At 40.9% G+C, this 21,003-nt stretch overlaps 1 protein-coding gene across 3 annotated transcripts in view; it reads left to right on the forward strand.

Moving 5' to 3' along the window:
• Positions 1 to 21,003, forward strand: part of NCOA1 (nuclear receptor coactivator 1) — a 1,093,244-nt gene that overhangs the window by 385,064 nt on the left and 687,177 nt on the right. For all 3 annotated transcript variants that reach the window (XM_029596190.1, XM_029596192.1, XM_029596191.1), the window contains exon 5: positions 20,700 to 20,773. The gene's annotated coding sequence lies outside the window, so the exon portion shown is untranslated. The remainder of the gene's footprint in view (positions 1 to 20,699; positions 20,774 to 21,003) is intronic.

A 21,003-nucleotide genomic window follows, 5' to 3' on the forward strand; every position in this document is an offset into this window, starting at 1 on the left:
GTCTCAAGCAGTCTTGCAAGCTTTTACTATAGTAAAAAGAACTCCTGTACTCCATTAATTTGCTTTCTTATAATTTTTTTTTGTGAGAGTGTACTCCCTATGTACTTTCTGAAAATTGGTACTAAATCCCATGGAAAACACTTTGTAAACTGACACCAAGATTTAACTAGACCTGTTTTCCTCAGTGTTCTAATTAAAAGGTTTTAGTTTTTCATGCCCAAAGCTAGGTACCTTGCCATGGGAAATCTGGTAGCATGCTGCTTCCTGTTAATGTTTGTTTGCTTCAACATGCTACAATGTGAAAATTAAATAATAAAAAATTTACATTGCTATTTTCAATGGATTCAGTTTTAGAATGATGAATATTCTATACATATTTAAATCTCTGTTATATATAGAAAGGTACTCACAATGCACTTCATCTTAATATTTTCCCTTTCCTATGAAATAATTTAAGTATGAATTAATGGGTTCACATCACTGGTATTCCTGTTTGAACGCTGGCAGCCTTGGGGAGCTTCCTCTGAAATTCTTATTTATGTTCACTTTGTTCCGTTCATTGGTAAAGCATGCACTGTGTAAAGTTGCAGTGCTGTGTACTATAAACAGTTATTTCAGAAATAAAACATTTCTTCTCATGCATGCATGCAGATTGCAGTCATTCTCTGTACTGTTGCTTATTTCTGTGTATTAATTTATTTTATTTTGTTTTGTTCTCTGTCAATAAGCAGGGCTGAATTAGCCATGAGAGGTGTTATGGTGCCAAATGGATCTATCTCTCCTAGCTCATAGAATTTTTGCACTACTGAGCATGCGTGGGAGATCCTGCGCACATGCTGTCTTATCAGTACCTCAAGTTTTTTTTGTCTGAATTTCCACATGGATGTGTACCCTTTCTGTCTTTTGGTTTTTGGTACTTTGTATTTTCTCTTTTTCCTATCGAACTTGTTTCAAACTGCCTTGCAGGCTCAGCAACTTGTTAACAGCACTTTTCAGTGCTACCAAGAAAAAAATATAAAGGTGGTCCAGTTCAAGGAGGCCCCCTTCAGTGGTTTCAAGGAGCTTGAGTGTGGCCATTACGGAAGGCCACAACATTTGTTACAAATGCCTGAAGCCAGACCACTACATAGCTAATTGCTATGTCTGTGGCTGGATATCATCAAAGTCCCAGAGGAACAAGCCCTGGAAAATGGAAGAAATGTGGCATGTCTGTGTTAAGATAGTCGTTCCTCCTCTCAGGGCAGGCCTCCTCTGGCTTACTGAGTACAAAGTTGAGCAGGAGCTCTTTCAGCAGAGCTCTCCCATCTGCATTGCCCGACAAGCTCAAATATCTTGGAATATGGATTCCTAGAGATTTGAGGACCTTATATGATCTTAATGTCCATGCTGTTTTGGATAAAATACAGACACAACTGGCTGCTTGGGGCCCCCTGCCGTTGTCACTGTTTGATCGATGTGCACTAATCAAAATGGTGATTGCCCCTAAAGTACTCTACGTCTTGCATATGATCCCCTGCTGATTGAAGGCAGCAGATCTTAGACGACTCTATGCTGCTATTCAAAACTTTTTATGGAGAGGGAAGAGGGTGCACCTTACCTATGCGATGTTAACATGTCCCAGGGAGCGGGGCTATGTTCTACCAGATTTTTGGCTTAATAATGCTGCTTGCCAGCTCAGTTTTGTGGGGGAGTGGATTACTGACATTTATCAATACTGTGAACCTGGTCTCTTAACTCGAATGGTTGCCCCCTGGTCGCCATTGAGTCATTCAAACAAGTGAGAGCGTGCGCCAGGCGCTAACTTTTCCCTGAATACTGCTTTATCCCTGTATGTGGGCATGGCTTTGGCTGCGCTTGCAGGGTGACAGGCCAGGATTAGTCTCCATGTTGATGCCATTGTTAGGAAATGGGAGTTTTGTGCCGGGGAGGGATTGTAGTGTATTGTTTCAATTTTGGGCTTGTAAGGGCATAGTATATGCTTGTTATCTTTATGACCATGATGCACATGTATTATTAGACTATGCCGCTCTGAGTGCCACTTATCAGTTACCTAACAAACATTTTTTTGCCTACTTGCAAGCACGACACTACTTGTCATCTCTGCAGTGGACATTGGAGACTCGGGCGGTGGAATCAGTATTTGCAACTAAGGTGTTTGATACAGCTCTTCTTAAGAACACGATCTCCAGATGGGCCAAACTAGGACGGACTCTGCAAGCGGATAGTCGTCTAGAGTATTTGGCAGCTAAATGGTCTAACGAGCTAGCCATGCCACTTTCTCCTAAATATTTGGAACAGTGTTTTATGGCACTGCATCAGCAGGTCAAAGACAATGGACTTCGTGATGTTCAATTTAAAATATTACATCACATTTATTGTACTGATGTTCGTCGCTTCCAGATGGGCTGTACAGACTCCCCTCTCTGTATAAAATGCAGGGCAGACGAGGGCACACTTCTACACCGTCTATTTCGCTGTCCTACTTTGACTGCTTTTTGGGGATCAGTATCGGATGTCATCTTACAATGCACAGCTGTCTTGGTACCTGTAACTGGGCAATTTTTGTTGTCCAGCCCACAGGCCTGCTCTGGTCAGTCGCGCAAAAGACAAATTTAGCAGAGTGGCCGTCCTTTTGGCCTGTCGCACCATACTCTCCGACTGGGCAGTTCCGGATGTGTCTCCGTCTATTTTAGCCTGGTTCCAAAGAATGGCTTTCACTCTCCAACCTGAACGTTTGGACTGTGTGTTGGGCAAATGTAAACCTGAAAAAAGATACCAAGCGTGTTGGCAAGCTTGTGTTTGTTTGCTGCCAACGACTGTTCAAGAAGGGTTACGAGCTAGTGGATATGATTCTGATTGGAAACAACCCGTGGTTGCTGGGGGGGGGAGTCTGGGGCGGTATGAATGGTATGCGGTCTGAATGGTAAGGAATGTTTTTTTTGGGGTGTTGAATGATATTGAGGGTAGGGATGGGGGAACTGTGAACTACAAATAAAAGAATTGGGCGTGAGCCGCGGCTGATGTTTGGTGGCTAGTACTTTGTATTCATTACCTTTGGTTCGTACTGGTTACTATGTATACTGTTTATACCTGCAGTGCGGGTTTCACTGTTTGTCGCTGTTTCTTCCCAATAAAGAAAAATTATTTTGAAAAAAAAAAAGAAGAAAAACACTGTGTTAAAGCTGGCAATGCAGTTGGTACTGCCAAAGCTTAAATCGGGATCAACTTCAGTGTTTCTGGCACGTCAGCACACTGGGCACTGGCTCCTACATCTCCATCTGTGCATAGTGCTTCGATTTAGCCAACACAGATATTTGCTTAGTTAAGACACCTAGCCTTAGAACCATCAACGCTCTACACACTGGTTCTTGGCTCCATTGGTGTACTCAAGGCAGGAACAGTCTTTGAAAAGCCGTCTAGGTGATTCCTCTACACTTACCTCCCTTAATGTTGATGTCCCTATCTCTATTGTACCTCCTCAACCAAGGACTTTGGAGACTCCGGATCTGATATGTTCTGTTTTGCCTCTGTTTTGTATGCAACCGCCATTGCAGTCAACTTAGGCGGGGGGGGGGGGGGGGGGGCACTCCTGCAGTCCTGCAGTCCTCTAGAAGCATCACAGGAAGATGTCCCTGCATTAGGATCAGATTTGGATGTCCCTTCCACAACACTGGGTCAGAAGACACAGTAACCCAGGGTGGCCAACTCTGGTCCTCAAATGCCAAGCAAGGCATGCAATAGTGGCAGTGCATGCAAATCTATCTTATGCAAATGCATTATGGATAGTCTGAAAACCTGACTTGTTTTGGCTCTTGAGAACTGGAGTTGGCTACCTCTGCAATAGCTCATAGACCAGGTATATTCATTGATGAAAACCTTCTTTACTTCATTGGCAGCAAGTGACAAGAAGGACATTTATCAATCTCGCCTGTCCTAAATAACCGATTTGTTCCCTCAGGGGGTAGTCCCTCTCATCTTCATGTTTCAAGAGCTCCCATCAGAGATCCTGGTAGGGGGATCTAAACCTTAACCATCCCTCTCTGTAGAGGAATTTAGCTAGTCTCAGGAGGGAGCATAAAACATACAATGAGAGTATTCCCCGCTGATGACCTAAGAGCCTTTCCCGATCAACTTAATTATTTTTGGGGTGGTGGGTTAGTGTCCCTTCCACGCTTGGCCCTGAGGAAGAGTCTACTGGGATTCCCTCAGTTCTCCTACCTGATCCACATGAGCATTCTTCATCAGAGCTCCTCTAATGCTCCAAATTCCTGAATAAGCTGGGCAAGGCAATGGGCATAAATGTTCGTAAGACACTGAGGTCTTTAGGTTTCTTTGGATTTTGGAAACAATCTCCGAATCTGCAGTGATCATGGTTCATTTGATCCTGTGAGATTTACAAACAAGTGTGGGAGAGTCTGGCCTCCTATCCCCCCCAGTACTCAGAAAATTGGACTGGAAATATAGAGTGCAATAGGCCCTAGGGTTTGGAGTAGTCTAGCTACCACACCAAACATTGGTAGCATCAGCAATAAAATGGATTAAAAAGACTAGAATCTTCTCCATTTCTCCAGATAAGGATCCTAGATTGTTGTACATTTTTGGAAAGAAGGTCTTGCAAAGCTTGATGCTTAATACTTGCATTGCAGCCCACCAATTTTACATAGTACAATACTTATATAGTTGTATTGACAAGCAAAACCTCTGGAAGTATCTGGATGGAGAGCAAGAAGGCTATCAGCAAATCTTTCTGGATGCAGAAAAGCGCAAATGACATCATCTCTGGTCACTGTATGATTTTTTTCATACTGCAGCAAGATCTTCTGCAGTAACCATTAGAGCATGCTGAATGGCCTGGTTGAGAACCAGCAGCTTGCATAAAGATATTCATGACAAGTTGACTGATGTCCCTTGTTTGGGGGACAGTGTCAGGGAAACAGTTGCCCAGTTAAAGGAGCCACATGTCACCCATTCAGTCCCTGTTGACAAGAAACGAGCAGCCATATTCCTGTTGACTTCCTTATTTAACTTTTAAATGCTCTTTCTTCTAGAGATACCCCTTCTGCCAATTTTAGCAGTTTGGAGCACCACCTGTGCTGCCAAGGCAGCAACTTCTGGTGTGCAGGTGTCAGGAGGGAAGATTCACCTATTCCTAGGTAGTGTGGGAAGATCACCAAGAACAGTTGGGTCCTCAAAATTGTGGAATCTGGCTACTGTTTGTGCTTTTCACAGCCTGCAGCACAACACCAGTGTTCAGCCTTCCATCTAGATCTACTGTACATGTATTGTATTGACACAGTTCCATCTCAAGGTGGAATTGCTTCTCAGTCAGCAGGCGATAGAATCTGTCCCTCACAAAGAACTTGGCAAGGGCCTCGAGCCCTGTTACAAAGAAGTCAGGGGGCTTAAGATCTATCCTGGATTGACGAAGACTGAACAAGAGCTTATTATGGGAGAGGTTCAAAATGAACTCTGTCCACTCCATTCTACCTTCATTCAAGTGGGAGACTGGATGTGTGCCCTGGATCTGAAAGATGCGTATGCCTATATGCCCATCTATTATTCTAATTGGATATACCTCAGATTCATAGTGGATTCTTCTCTTCCAAGGTAGAAAAGACTATCTCTAAGTATATGAACTCCAGTTTTTGTCCCTCCCGACGCAGCCTTCACAGTGAAACACAGTGTCCTTGTTGGGGGACTATTCGTATTATGTGATTGGAATACTTTTAAGTCTTGGGAGTTTCATTGGAATATAATTCAATAATAAACTTGTAAGGACTGTCATTTCTTCCGCACTTCTTGCTCCTGTTGGATTCTTCTCTCTACCAATATAAGATTTTTCCATTCTAACTCTTGGCAGCTCAGATGGTCTTCATGAAATACTTAGCAGTAGCAACAGCACACCTTTGTCATCAGGGAATTTGTGTTTGTCTTTATTTGGATGGCTGGTTATTGACAGGGCCTTCTCAAGCATGTGTGTGGGACTCCTTGCAGAAGACAATCCAACTGCTTCAATTGCTCAAGTTCATTATCAACTTCACCAAATCAAACCTTGTTCCTACCCAAAGAATCATCAGGGCATGGATAGATTTTCTGAAAGGTAGAGCTTTCCTTTCATCGGATTAGGCATTCTGCCTTTGAACCTTGATCCAGAATTTACTAGAGCAGCATCAAGGGCAGAAATTCTGGTTGTCATGGGGCATATGGCGGCAATGGTGCATATAGTTCCCATGACCTGCCTCAACATGAGATTTTTCCAGTGGCACATCCATACCTGGTAAGAATAATTGTTTCAGCCCTTGTTGTGCTCCGTGAAGGTTACCACAGAGATGAAAATGTCTCTATTTTGGTGGCTAGGCCTGGAGATAGGTGCTCCTCTTTGACTTCTACCTCATCCGATTTAAGGCACACATAGAGGCTTCTTCCAAACATATAAGGGATCTGGTTGGCAATGGAATATCTGTTTCAGATCAACCTTTTGGAGCCATGAGCCATTAGATATGCACCGAAATGTGTTGTTTTTTTCACATCTCCTCCAGAGAAAGAATTCTGATATAAACCAAATACCAAGTGGCAATGTTTTATGTGGACTAACAAGGGGACACAGGGTCATGGATCTGCATTGGATGCTGATATTTTGATTGACACATTTGAGATCTCATGGTTCACTGCATTTTCTTGTGTGCTTTTGATTACCTGTGCACCTGAACATTCTTTTGAAGATAGATGAAGGTGATGTGAATGAATTGTTGAAAAGGTGATTTTCAGCAATGACACTGCTGGAATTAGAAGATCATTTATATCGGTGGGATTTTTTCTTCAAGGGGTGGTGGGTTATGTCCTACATTTATGTATGAGGTTTTTAATTGGTTGTTGTGGTTTTTGTTTGGATTTGTTTTTTTTTTTCTTGTGATGTATAATTGTATGTTCTAAGTTCTTTTTGATTTGTATACGTTTCAGAAACATTGTTATATAATGTGATTATATTTTGTAAATTGAATTGTATGAAATTATACGTGATTATAGTGTTTAACTTTATTGTATAATTTTAAAGATTTTTTGATTTATGTATAAAATGTAGGCACTCTCCTTATATATATTCTTCGATTTCTGTAGTTCCTGGGCTGCAAAGCCTAGCATGTTTTGACACAGATGGGGCATGTAATGCAACAACTTGCACATAAGAAGCACTCTATTTTTATTTCCAGATACTTTTTTTTTTTTTTTTAATTTTTATTTATTAAGAATTTTTCAATAACAAACAATAACTTGCTAATTGCAAAATACTGGACATATTTGTACAATATACCATGTTACATAAGATAAAGCACTTATAGGAAAACATATGTATATATCCAGATCTCATCACAGGAAAAAATAGAGAAGATTATTTTTTTGAGCGAAACAATATAATTACGATATCAATTAGGTATAATGCAAAGAAACCCCTTATTTACTTGTAGCCGGTGTTATCATATTCTCAAGGAGGTTTTCCAGATGTAGAGGTTCTAGAAACGAATAAACCTTCCCATCAAACTTAACCACACAATTACAAGGGTATTTTAATAAGAAGTTACCACCCTTGTCAATTACACTTTTTCTCATACCCAAAAATTTCCTCCGACGTATTTGGGTATTCCTAACAAGGTCAGGATATACCCCAATTTTTTGCCCATAGAAAGGAGTTAATCTATTACGGAAGAAAAACCTTAATATATTTTCTTTATCAGTAATGAAAGCAAATTTCACAAGTAGTGTTCTACGCAATTTAACCTCAATTTCCTCTTGAGATTTTTGAAGCAAATCTGAAATATTAATTACATTTCCATCAGAAATTTCTTTTTCTTTATTGATCTTTTCCTCACCCTGTATTAGATCTTGTTCTTGTTCCTTCATTTTCCCTATATAAAAAGCTTTTTCAATTACAGGCATAGCCTGGTCTGGGACCTTTAATATCTGTGAAATATATGATTTGAATAAATCAACAGGATTTAACTGCTTAATAATTGGGAAGTTAACTACTCTTAAATTCAGTATCCGCATGTTATTATCCAAATTTTCAAATTTTCTTTGACTTTGCTCCTCTACCTTAATTTGATTACACTGAATTTTTTCAGTCTTAGTAATTCGCTCTTCAATTTTATGAATTTCCTTTTGCTGACTCTCGATCTTTTCTGAATTAATTTTCATTGTGTTGTTTGCTTTCATTACTGCATCTGTCAGATTCGAAATAGAAGTATCCAATTTAGCTATATAATTCCACAAAGTTTCCAAAGTAATATTTGGAGGTTTCACAATTACAGAGGTTAATACTTTAGGTTTAACAACTTTAATTGTATCTTTATGCTTTATCATACCCAACTTTTCTATCTTAGGTGTACTTTCATCTTTGGGGATCAAAATTGGGCTAACAGAATCTTCTGATCCAGATACTTCAAGGGGGGGTTCCTTATTAATTTGATTAGATGTAAAACCTTGTTTAAAACTCTGGTCCAGTACTCCTGAAGCCTCCTGAGAATCACCCGGTTCTTGCAATCCCAGGTGGTAGAGGTGTTGCCTGCGCCCCTGGACTTAAAGAGATCTCCTCAACCAGGTGGTGGTGCAGTCCGCTCTACTAGCACTTCCACAGCGGTTTCCTCTACAGGGGTTATCGGAGGGGGTTCCAGCCACTCTGTTACACTCCTCTGACTCATCTCAATAGGTATATTACCAGAGGAAGGTCTTAATTTAGCCTTCCTCTTAGTATGAAGCATTATTTATTTTAAATTGGTGTAGTATAATGAGATTACATACTGAGAAGGCACCTAGCTGCTGTAATGCATTCTATTTAAAAAATCTTCTCCTCTCTTACCCCCATTAGAGAAGATTTTCCAGATACTTTAATAATCCTTTCTAAAAGATTTTTTTTCTACTTTTACAAAGATGTGGGGAGAAGGCAGTCACAGTTAGGTTTTCCTAATGCCCAGTAAAAATCAGTAAACTTTCCATACATTTGGAGGAATTCAGGTGAGTACAAGTAACTACAGCTTTGGGGTCAAAGGGTTTATGCCTCTGTATGCCTTGTAGAGAGGCATATCATATTTCCTAATTTTTATAGAAATGAAATGTGTTAACATGTGATGCATGGCCCTGATTGTGTGTAATTATTGAACTGATCTCATTTTCGTTTAGATACACAGATGATAATAGAAAATAGTTTGATCTGAGCTAATTTCAAGGTGTTATATTTCCACTCAACCTTTTCTTATAGTGCTCCAGGTCAAGAACAGTACATTGCATGTCATTTCAGCAAGTGCACAAACTGTTATTAAAGTGATGATAGTTTTCTAAGATTTTGTTGCTGTTTTGAAGTAAGCCATATCCCCTTACTTTGGTGTATTATAGCTGTGTATTTGTGTTAATCATTTGTCTGTTTGTATTTATTTATTTATAATGGGAGGAGGAGCAATAGTTAGAAATGTTACACATGTAAACCCATGTTGTTAGAGCCCCCCCATGTGTGTAAATGTCCATGCACTTTTCACAGCATATATACTTCTATTTGTACAAATAAAGTGGTTGAAATTAGATAAAGGAGAGAAATTATGCACAGAAATTGCACAATCGAATCTCTGCACATAATTTCTGGCACATACTTTGCATCTGCTTCAGACAGTATGCAGATACTTTGAATCCACGATGTAAGTGCCAGAGGGATTTTCAAAGGGAAACTTTGTGGCTTCCCTTTGAAAATGAGCTTGCAGTTCCAGCAAACTTGCACAGGGAGGGTCATTATTGCCCTCCTTATCATTTACTTGCTAGCTCCATATAGTGGTGAAATACACTGTATACTATACAAGTATTTGTAGTTTGAGAGCACTTTAAGGCTTGTTCCTTGTACAATTAAAAATGTTTTTAATAATTTTTTTCTATTTGTTAGCCTTAATAATGGGTCTTTAATAATTATTTTGTTTGGAGTCCTATCCATACCAAATTTTCAGGACATATCAGGGGGAACATTAGGACTCTGACAGGAGTGGTTTTTTTCTGGATACTCCCAGACACACTTATGCTTGAGCCCTGGAAAGTAGGCTGCATTAGTTGTTTAATTTTTGTTTTCATTCTTTGTAAAATCCACAGGTTTATTTCTTGAAAGCCATAAAAGTAACTTGATATATGGGAGAGGCAGTTAATTGCAGCACATCTGAAAAGGAGGAAACTGTGCTTCATTCTATTAAGTAATAAAAAAAAAAAAAAACAATCTATGAAGAGGAACTTGCATTGCCAGTTTTTTTTTGTTTTTTTTGTTAGCTTGGTCTTGGTGCATTGTGGGTGAAATGCAGGATAAGAAAATAGTTGAGACTGAATGAGAAGCAGCTTAGTCTATTACTATTCTGTTAGAAGAGCAAATGACCTATGTAGAGCAGTGTTTGGGTCTCCTGTGCAATGTAAGGGTGTTCCCCCCACCCCCCTGTATTTTGTCTAAAGGCACATTGCATATTTTATTTTAGAAGCCTGCACTGAATGGTGAGAGAAGATTTTCTTCCTCAGTAGCCACATTTGTATTGATGATTTAGGGTAGGACTGTAATATTATACATGTAAAGTATACAGATTGCACAACTTTACATATTACAGGCAGAGGAAAGTATGTAAAACCTGTTCATGATGGATACAAGTCTCTATAGGAACAATCCTTGAGGCAGTTTCCAGAGGTTTTTTAAAGCAAGGGCTTTTTTGGTGGGGGGAGGGCAACTTTAGTATCCTGGGGAGGTTGCAGCTCACCTGCATACTTCTCCCAGCTCCCTTGGAAGTGGGCACCTGAAGACACTATGATCCACTGAGGTTTTGACTTCTGCCTCCCTGCACTCCTTTGACCAGCGGACGAGAAGCTGCATGCCTTATGGAACACATAAGATCATATCAAATTAACTTACCAACAAGATATTTTGGCTACTTCAGGTCAGCACCATTTTTTCTTTTCTTGATTTATCTCTTCCTGATGCTAGCCCTCCCTAATCTTATTCCTTTCTGCAAACAATTCTAACAATTTGTTTCCCTTCCATACATTCTTCACCTCCCTGTTCATTCTCTCTATTGCTTTTTAAGCTTTAAAAGTTTTCTTCCTCTCATCCAGCCATTACTACTTTCCATGAAAGCATCTCATCTTTGTCACTGCAGTCACAATCGGCTTCTCTTATTTGAAATAACTCACATTTTGTGATTCTGCAGTATCCATTGCAGGTTACAATCTGTATTTATAATAAAAAAAAAACAAAACATACCAACATGAAAACAATAAAATTATACAATATAAAATATAATTTATACATTGAGAGGTCCATATTCAGAAGCATTTATGGGGTAATGCAGAAATTATCCAGCTAAATGAATATTTAGGAACTTATCTGGGTTAAATTCAAGCCAGATAACTTTTTAGCCTGCTAAAATTTGGCCAAATAAGTTAGAGGCATTCCGGGGGCGTACCTGGAGAAGCTGAGTTATCCAAATAAGTTATTCAGCTGAGTTTGGTCGTCCTGTAGACCTGCCCTAAAGTTAGCCAGAGAAACTTATCCTGCTAACTTTAGGATAGCCAGATATATTCAGCGCATGGCTGTGCCTGCCACTGAATATATTAGTAAAGTTAGACAGATAAGTTTATCTGGCTAACTTGCCAAGCCACACAGCAGCTGAATACGGACCTTCATATGCTTGAGAAAAAAAAGCTTTAACGTACTTACGGAATTTAAAATAATCCTGTTCTTCTTCACCATATTCAAAAGGAAACAAATTCTATAACCGTTAAGTCAATAAAGAAAATGTTCTAGTTCTAGTTTTTTGCAGTCTAGGCAGTAGCAAGTGTAGGTAGCAATCTCAAACCTAGTATTTCAAATCAACTTATCCCTTCTGTACATAACAACCTGTTTACCCCGCCAGCCTTCTACCAATTCCCCTCCTTCCTTCATCCCTCTTCTTTTCTTTTTTCATGTTCTCTTTGAATGCCCAACAAGTTTGTCCACATTTATAATCTCTTCATCTCTCCCTTCATTTTATTGCTTTACCTGAGATCTGGAATTTCCCTGAGGACTCTGTTTCAGTTGCTGCTCTCTGTCATAGATGTTCTTTTTTTTCCTTCCACACTTTGGGGCCGATGCAAACAGTGTGCTTAGCTGAGCACACTGTATAACCCGCAGTTGGAAGCGGGTTGTAAAGGTGCTAATCCCCTTATGCAATAAGGGGATTAGCACCTATACAACCTATATATGGAGCACCCCATCATCGGGGCCGGATGCCGAATTTAAAAGGGAGCGCCCGACTGAAAGTAGCCCTCTTCCTCCCTTACCTCTCGCAGATGCTGGATCGGGGGTCCTGCGCTATCGGCTGCGACACGCCGGGGTCACAGGAGTCCCCCCTCGTACCATGCGGCCTCGCTAAGGCCCGTTCTGCTGCCTGCCTATCTCTTGGCCTTGGACCTGCCCCCGGAGCACCTCATCATCGGGGCCGGACGCCGAATTTAAAATGGAGCGCCGTCCTTTGGTGTCGCACGCCAAAGGAGGGCAACTAAGGGGCCTGCCCCTTGGTGCGCCCCTTAGTGCACCCTTTTGAGCACCCCCATCCTGCCACACCATCGGCCAATAGGGCCTAACCTCTATCTGATCATTCTCTGCGCCTGCACAAGGTATTTTGACCTTAAGCCCTCACATTCAGTGACCAGACCTCTCGCCTCTGGTGACTTTTAACCAATTTTCCTGCAGTCGCTGTATGTACCTCGATAATCCTGTTCTTAACTCTGAATCACCTGATACTGGCATCTTATACCGTTTTTGACTGCTACAACTGCTAATTTCCTATTGCTACCTTTTATTGCGTTATGCCTATATACTCTTTGTGATTGCTTATTTATATTTTTTACTTTACATTTGCATTTAGTCATTTTATCTTACCTACATTCTATGCATATATCATCATCCATAATATATCGGGCTTGGCAGGTGTCCATCAGTGCTCGCGCATGTTCCCCAGCCTGCTGATAGCCTTGGAGGCCCAAACACGCCGTGCAGCGGACATGTGACAAAACCAGCTACAACAGGTACAAAGGACAGTGGCCATCGTGGGACAGGCAGAATATAGCAGAGGAGACCTTGCCATGCTGCGAATGGAGCACGTCCCACTGCACATGCTCCGTTCACGGCGAAAAGGTAAGGCCCCGTGTGCCGTGATTGGCATGCCCGGGCCTTCATCTTTGCCGCGAATGGAGCGTGTGCCGTGGGACTCGCTCTGTTCGCGGCATGCCGGGGTCTCCGCTGCTATTTTCTGCTCACGGCGAACGGTGCCGCGAACGGTGCCGCGAACGGTGAGCCAGGCCTTCATCTTCGCCGCAAACAGCGCGGGTCCCATGGCATGCCGGTGAGAGAGAATGTGTGTCGGGGAGGGGAGGGTGAGAGAGAGCATGGGGGGGGGGATGCCGGTGAGAGAGAATGTGTGTGTGAGAGAGGGGGGGTTACAGAGAGCATGGTTGGTGAGAGGGGGGTGGGGAGAGTGTGAGAGAGAGCATGGGAGGTAAGAGAGGGTGGGTGGGGGAATGCTTGAGTGTGGGTTTCAGAGAGAGGGAGCCTATATGCTGTCAAATAATTGTTACAAAACATATTTTACTTATCTTTTAAACTAAACAGGATAGCTTGTCAGTGGTGCTGGCTGAAAATATGCTGCTCTCCAAAACGCTCTCAGATCAGACATGGCCCATGTTTCGACAACACAATTGTCTTTTTCAGGGGTACAGTAAAGATTCTTCTCAAATAGTTTCTTATGTCCATGTAATTTGTTTTACATTGGAAAGGCAATGAGAGCTGTGAAGGTCTGAATAATGGCGCATTGTAGTGCCATCCATTGTAATTGGATGGAGATGTGGATGACATTTACTTCTTAATATTCTATCAGATTTCCAGTAAGAAAGGGGGCAGTGTAGATCATATCTTACTGTGGTTTGAACAAAGATGGATCTTTGAACTTAACTCTAAAAGCCACACTGGATTACATAGTTGAGTTGAATGGGCTGTATATCTTTAACACTTACTAATTGACACTTTGTGTGTGACTTCTTTTGAATAGTGAGGTGTGCGTTGAATGTTTTGTATAAGAGTGATTGGTTGTTGAGGGTGATTTGATTTTTTATTGTGAGTGGTTGGGTTACGTTTGAAGATATATAAGATTGATTGGTTGTGGAGAGTGACATAACCTCATTGGAGAAAGATGGTAGTTGGTCTTGTGTTTGGTGAAGATATCTGCTGGATTTCATATTTACAAGACATAAGTACATAAAATTTGCCATACAAGGTCAGACCAAATGTCCATCAAGCCCAGTATCCTGTTTCCAACACTGGCCAATCCATGTCACAAGTACCTGGCAGGATCCCAAGAGGGAAGGTAAGATTCCATGCTGCTTATCCCATGGATAAGAAGTGGATTCCTGCAACTCCCCCTTAATAATGGTTTATGGACTTTTCCTCCATGGACCTTGTTAAATGCAGTGTCACTAATAACTTTTACCACATTCTCTGTCAACAAATTCCAGAGCTTAATTATGCATTAAATAAAAAAAAATATTTTCTCTTATAGATTTTAAACATATCACCTAGTTACTTCATTGTATGTCCCCTAGTCTTTGTACTTTATGAAAGAGTAAACAACTGATTAATGTTTACTCATTCCTCTCCACTCATTATTTTATAGACCTCTGTTATATCTCCTCTCAGCCGTCTCTTCTCCAGGCTGAAGAGTCCTAACTTCTTTAGCCTTTCCTCATAGGGTAATTGTCCATCCCCTTTATCATTTTGGTCGCCCTTATCTGTACCTTTTCTAATTTTGCACACAATACTCAAGATGAGGTCACACCTTGGAGTGGTGTAGATGCATTATGATATGGTTTTTAATCTTTGATTGATGTAGGTGTACAATATGGTTTTCACTTTCCTTTTTAATAGTAAATCGGGGAGTGATTCATAGTTTGTGGTTTTAGTTTAGTTTTGTTTATTTTCAGTGATGAACTTATGGGGACCACACAGGTGTAAAAGCTCTGAGGAAGCTGTTTGTTGACAGAACATGTTTGCTAAAAGGCCTCGAGGAAACCTTTTATCAGTGAAATATGTCAGGTGTTTGCAGCAGCTTGGGGAAGATGATTTGTATCGCCAACTATGGTGAAGACTATAGAATGTATGAATTGTTTTTTATCCTCCAGAGGAAGATGTTTAATTGATCACTTTCAACAAGTTCAGCCTTGGATTTTATACAGATGTGTTGCATTTGATTTGCTTATGACAGTATTCACAAGATTGCCCAGTGTGGGTATTTCAACAAATATTTTTCCTTATCCTTATAAGAATTGTTAATATTTCATCAGTTTATGAGGAATTAATGAAAGACTTGCTGTAATATGTGAATAAGGGTGTTCATGAGTAGAGTGGATCATTTTGATGTGATCCTTGAGGGAGTATATTTGTGCCATGCTATCAGTTAGTAATATGCTATAAAGAGGACTTGTGTGATTTATATGGATATGTTGTTTTGGGGTCATTTGCTATAATAATTTTATGACCAACATTTACAATAAGTGATGGTACTATAATAGTGCATAATGATTGATAAACATCTCTCCTGTTATGTTTGGTATTTTGTGAGAACTTACATGGTATTAGTATAGCGTGTGGGCTCTTGCATGGTGTTAGTACAGCTGATGAGTTTATATTGTCTTTCTATATGCTCTACGATTTTGATCTTGAGAATAGTTTCAATTATTTTTCCTGGCACTGAAGTCAGGCTCTCACTGGTCTATAGTTACCCTGATTGCCCCTGGAGCCTTTTTTAAATATTGGGGTTACATTGGCCACCCTCCAGTCTTCAGGTACAATGGATGATTTTAATGATAAGTAATAGACCAGAAACTTCATTTTTGAGTTCCTTCAATACCCTAGGATGCATACCATCCGGTCCAGGTGATTTGCTACTCTTTAGTTTGTCACTCTGGCCTATTACATCTTCCAGGTTCACATTTTGCACATCTTTTCCAAGCATTTCCGCTTGGATGTTAGCGCTACGGAGGACACAGTGTTTGCGCAGATGGTATTGACTGGACCGCTGGCAGCCTCCTGTCCTTTTCAAGATTATCTTTGATATATTCCACTCATTGGGATTGACATGCTTGAATGATGAGGAAGGAGAAATTACTCCTTACCTTAGCTACTGATGTTTAAATTTGTGATTAGCCTTTCTTTGGGTGTGCTATGCAGCGTATGATTCCTACTCTTCGTTGAAAAGTGGTAAATAGCTTCTCTAGCCCTTAGTTTGCTAGATATGTTCCTTCTTTTCGCTCAGCTCAGTGTTCCTGTTGGTGGAGAACATGAATAGTTGGCTGTTGATAATAGTGTTCAAGTATAATCAATTTTGATCACAGTTTGGCTTTTCCAGAGAATACTGGTGGGCTGATATAGGGGCAAGGCTATATAGCCGTGACATCAGCTTTTGCTTTGTCTCTGTCTGCTGGCAGAGGTGCATAACCCAGTTGTTGGGACTGACTGCCCTTACTAGAGGAAAGGAAACTATCAGATAAGTAGTAATTTCTCCATTTTGAATATATAATAGTGATATTCAGCCTTTGTGGCACAAATAGTGCCCATTAACAATGAGTCAAGCCTTGAGGCTGCTTTTGCATATTATGCTTATAGACCTTTAGGTAAAAATTCAGCTTGTTAGGGTTTAAAAGAAACCACCCTCTGCGCCCAGAACAGAACAGGTCACAATTTGATTAGTGATGGTGAAAATTAAAGTATTCATAAAACAATACAAATGGTTAGCTGGTCATATATTTCAAAAAGAATTTCAATGTAATACACTTTGTGAATTTAACTCTTTTTCTAACAAAATTTATGTAGGGCCAATACTCTGTGGGCTTATAAAATTATAAAAGCCCCTTTAAGTTGAAAGTCCACTTTTCTTTATTTCCAATTTTTTATATAAACTTATTTTGTAAATATATATCATTTCCCCTTTTTAAGATTCCAAAAATAATTTCCTAATTCATCGGAGCAATTTATCTTTTTCAAGTGAGCTTCCCACAGTAATTGTACATATCATGGCATTAGAAGTCCAATCCGACCCAGACACGATATCACGTTTCGATTGTCCATCTGCCTTGGGGTATCTCATTCCAAATGCTCACATCTTTTTCAAACTCGAACAGAATGAACTACATCACTTCATCTAAACTGTCGGTCTTTATAACTACCCTTAACAAATCCCTTTATACCTTTAAACATGGCGGAAGGGAGGAACCCTGGAAGAGCTAGACCGGAAATGACATGTGAAACAAGAGAGAGTTCTCAATTCAGGACGCCATCTTCATTAAACACCAAGCAAGTGCAGTAAGAGTCTTCAACTAGGTCCACATATTTATAACACCAAATGAATAGGAGGACAGTTTTCAATCAGGTCCTCTACCTAAAGAGTACCAGTTAATCACGTCATTCAAACCACGGTGGTAAATCAAATCTAAATTGAAAATCCAAAATTGTTCACGTTTATTCAGACTAACCTGAATATCACCTCCTCTATCAAGGTCCGTAACTTGTTCCAACACACTCCATTTTAAATCAGGGAAAAAATGAGCATATTTCACACAATGTGCCACCAACGGAGCTGTCATCTTGGTTGTCTTTATACAACTTCTATGTTCTCTTAACCATGTATGAATTTTTCATTTTGTCTTGCCCCTGTATATTCATTTACAAGGGCATTGGATGACATACACGACCTTCTCTGAATCACGCAATGTCGTTGACTTGAGGTCAACAACCAGGTTTGAACCAGGTTGAAACCATTGTGGGCCCATTAAGGCTTGAGAGCACATATCACATGTGCCACAAATCGAGAAGATTAAAGTATAACTTTTGAGTTAGTACAGCAAAGCAAGCAAGCATTCAGGTTTCTTGACTACATGTCCAATAATTTGCTTGGGGAAAAATATCAAACAAATCATAATCTTTTTTGAATTGGAAAAATATTTTTATGATGCATTTTGCCTCCCTTTTCTGACTTCTATGGGTGGGATGGAATCAGGTACAGGGATTCAAAAATCTCTCTAAAGCATACTTCCCATGTACTCCCCCAACCTAAATTATTTGTTTCAGGGGGAGGAGGAATGTAATGTGAGTACATTGTTTCCTTGATCAGCGCACATCCTCTAATCCCATGCAGCAGGCTCACTGTCCCCTCCCATACCCCAATGCAGCCCTTTTTTCTCTTTCACTTTCTGCCCCACTCCGGTACAGTCCTCTATTCTTCCACTCCCATCCTATCCACTGCAGCCCTCTCACTCTCATCTCTTCTTCCCCAAGCCCTCTGCCCATGCTCTCATCCTGCTTGCTCTTCTTTCCTCAACCCTCTCAATCTTCTCTCTTCCTGCTCGCCTCCTCTTTTGCCCCTTCACTTCAGCCCTCTTTGTTCTCTATGTGGCCATCCCTCTATCGCTGCTGCTTCCAAGTTCCCAATAACCTGGATCACCCACACTCCTTCTTTCACTCAGCTGCCATGAGGGATCTTTGATCTGGTTTTGACCACTTTGTCAACTCACAAGTGGCAAGTGAGTGATGCATTTCATAAGCTAAGATATATACAATCTACCTTATAAATGGACTCTGACAGACGGCCCGCAAATGCGCAGTAGAGAGCAGCTCTGCTGCGCATGCACGGGCGGGAGAGTACGTCGGTCAGAGCGGAACTAAGATGGCGCTGGGAGGAGCAGCAGCGGCGGATCGGCGGCGGTATGCGAGTGTCAGGCGGGCCGAGCTACACTAGGTGGGAGGAGCGGCGGCAGCGATATTGGGAAGCAGTGTGGCGGCGGTGGCATGGAGCAGCTGAGGTGCGCGCTGGGGAGGGATCCCCGGAGTCCTCCCGTCTCCATGAGCAGGCCACGCTGAAGAGCATGAGAGGGAAGGGGGTGGGGATTGAGAGTGAGGGAAGGGATTGAGAGTGGGTGGGGAATGATTGAGGGGGAGGGAGGGAGAGTGAGGGGAAGGAGTGGGAGGGAGAGTGAGGGGAAGGAGTGGGAGGGAGAGTGAGGGGAAGGAGTGGGAGGGAGAGTGAGAGGAGGGAGTGGGGGGGGAGGTGAGGGTGAGAGAGGGAGGGAGGTGGATATGGAGGGAGGGTGACAGGGAGGGAAGGGGAGGGAGAATGAAGGGGGAGAATGGGAGGTGAGAGTGAGGGAAGGGGAGGGAGTGAGAGAGAGAATGATGGGGGAGGTGAGAGTGAGGGAAGGGAGTTTGAGTGGGGGCAGGGGAGGGAAGGGGAGGGAAGGGGGGGTGAGTGACCGAGGGGGAGGAGGATGAGTGACTGAGGTGAATGAGCGAGGGGAAGGGGGGAGTGAGGGAAAAGAAGTGTAGACGGGTGCAGTGTCCGAAAACGGACCGAAAATGTTTTTAAATGTAGCCCGTTTTAATGGGCTTAACGGCTTGTTATACTAGAAGATAGATACAATTATAAAATAACTGTTGAGTGGAAGACAAATTCCTAACAACTCTTTATCTGCAGAAAAGTAGTGAGAAACACATTTACACAAGCTGTACCCTCTGTTTCTAAGTTTTAAATACCAAATTATCAGTCTTAAATATAGTGTTAGGAATAAGAGTTTATATGGTGTACACAGCACTACACAGAATAAATCACATGATTATAACCCTCTCTCAGCAAGTTTGCAATTGAGCACAGTGTTTTCAAGAGACACATGCTCATGTTCACCCAATGACTGGTGAACAAGAGGACTTGAAGTTTGCTGCAAACATTATGCTAAATTGCCAGTTCATATAAAGCATTAGTTTGACTCCATCATGGTTTCAGGAAGAGATAACAAGGTCAACTAGCATGGAGCAGTGGTAAAACATTGACTATGTTCTCATGTATGATGGAAGGGAGGGGGCCAGGTCACCTACCCTGGTTGACTGCATGACTTGTTTACTGTCTTTTGCTAATAGCAAAACTAATAAGGAAAGACCTCTTGCAGATGGTTAGATTTGTATGGCTGACAGCTGGGAGATCTCTTTAGTACTTAAGATGATGGCAAGGGCATAGAAAGATAATAACCAGAGCTAGAATAGTATAGGCAATAGCACCTGTGCAGACTGATTGGGCCAAATGGTCCTTATTTGCTTAAATCAAGTATGATTATTTATTCTACTAAGAGTTCCCCCTTCCCCCTACAGTCTGAGAGGACAGGCATAAACTATCCCTACAATTGGTTGTTTTACCACCAAACTGAATTTTAAATCTGATTTGTTAATCTGATTTCAAATTGGATCGATAGTAATTGGAAATGAAACAGAAATGGGAAATTGTATGTCTTACTCTGTTTTACAGTACTAGTCCTTTAAAATTGTATTTAGCACCAAGACTTCCTTACTTTGTGTTTTGGAATTATTCTGAATGTAAGTGGATGTCAAGATGTGTAAAATAAAAACCTAAAAACAAATCAGCTAGTCTAGCATTGCATTAAAGTTGCCATGAATTAGCCTTTATGAGAGTGGGATTATACCATATTGTAACTAAGCTCTGAAAAGTAATAAAAGTAATATATAAAATAATAAATTGCAATATAAACTAACTGTTCAGTGAATGTTGTTGTAATGTCTTCAGTATTGTGACTTCTTAAAGTGCCTTCTGTTTTCAATTGATTATTAGGTATCTTCTACAATATTTTCGTACTCATATGGAGTCTGAGATCCTACCATTCCACTGCCATACTACTTAGTCAGGTAAGCTTCTTTTGCTTGATATCTTAGTGACTTTTAGATTATTAGGGAAAAAGATCAAGTGGCCCATCTGGTCTGCTCAGTTGTTCCTGTCCATATTTATTTATTTATTTATCGTGTTTTATATACCGTCATTCGGTATTGCCATCATAACGGTTTACAGTTGTCGATGGGAAGGGGAATGTTAGCAGGTTAGGAAATCAATATGTTAAGATTCAAATTACAGTATACAA

This window comes from Rhinatrema bivittatum, chromosome 3 (genome assembly GCF_901001135.1).
Source record: "Rhinatrema bivittatum chromosome 3, aRhiBiv1.1, whole genome shotgun sequence".
NCBI classification, from domain to species: domain Eukaryota; kingdom Metazoa; phylum Chordata; class Amphibia; order Gymnophiona; family Rhinatrematidae; genus Rhinatrema; species Rhinatrema bivittatum.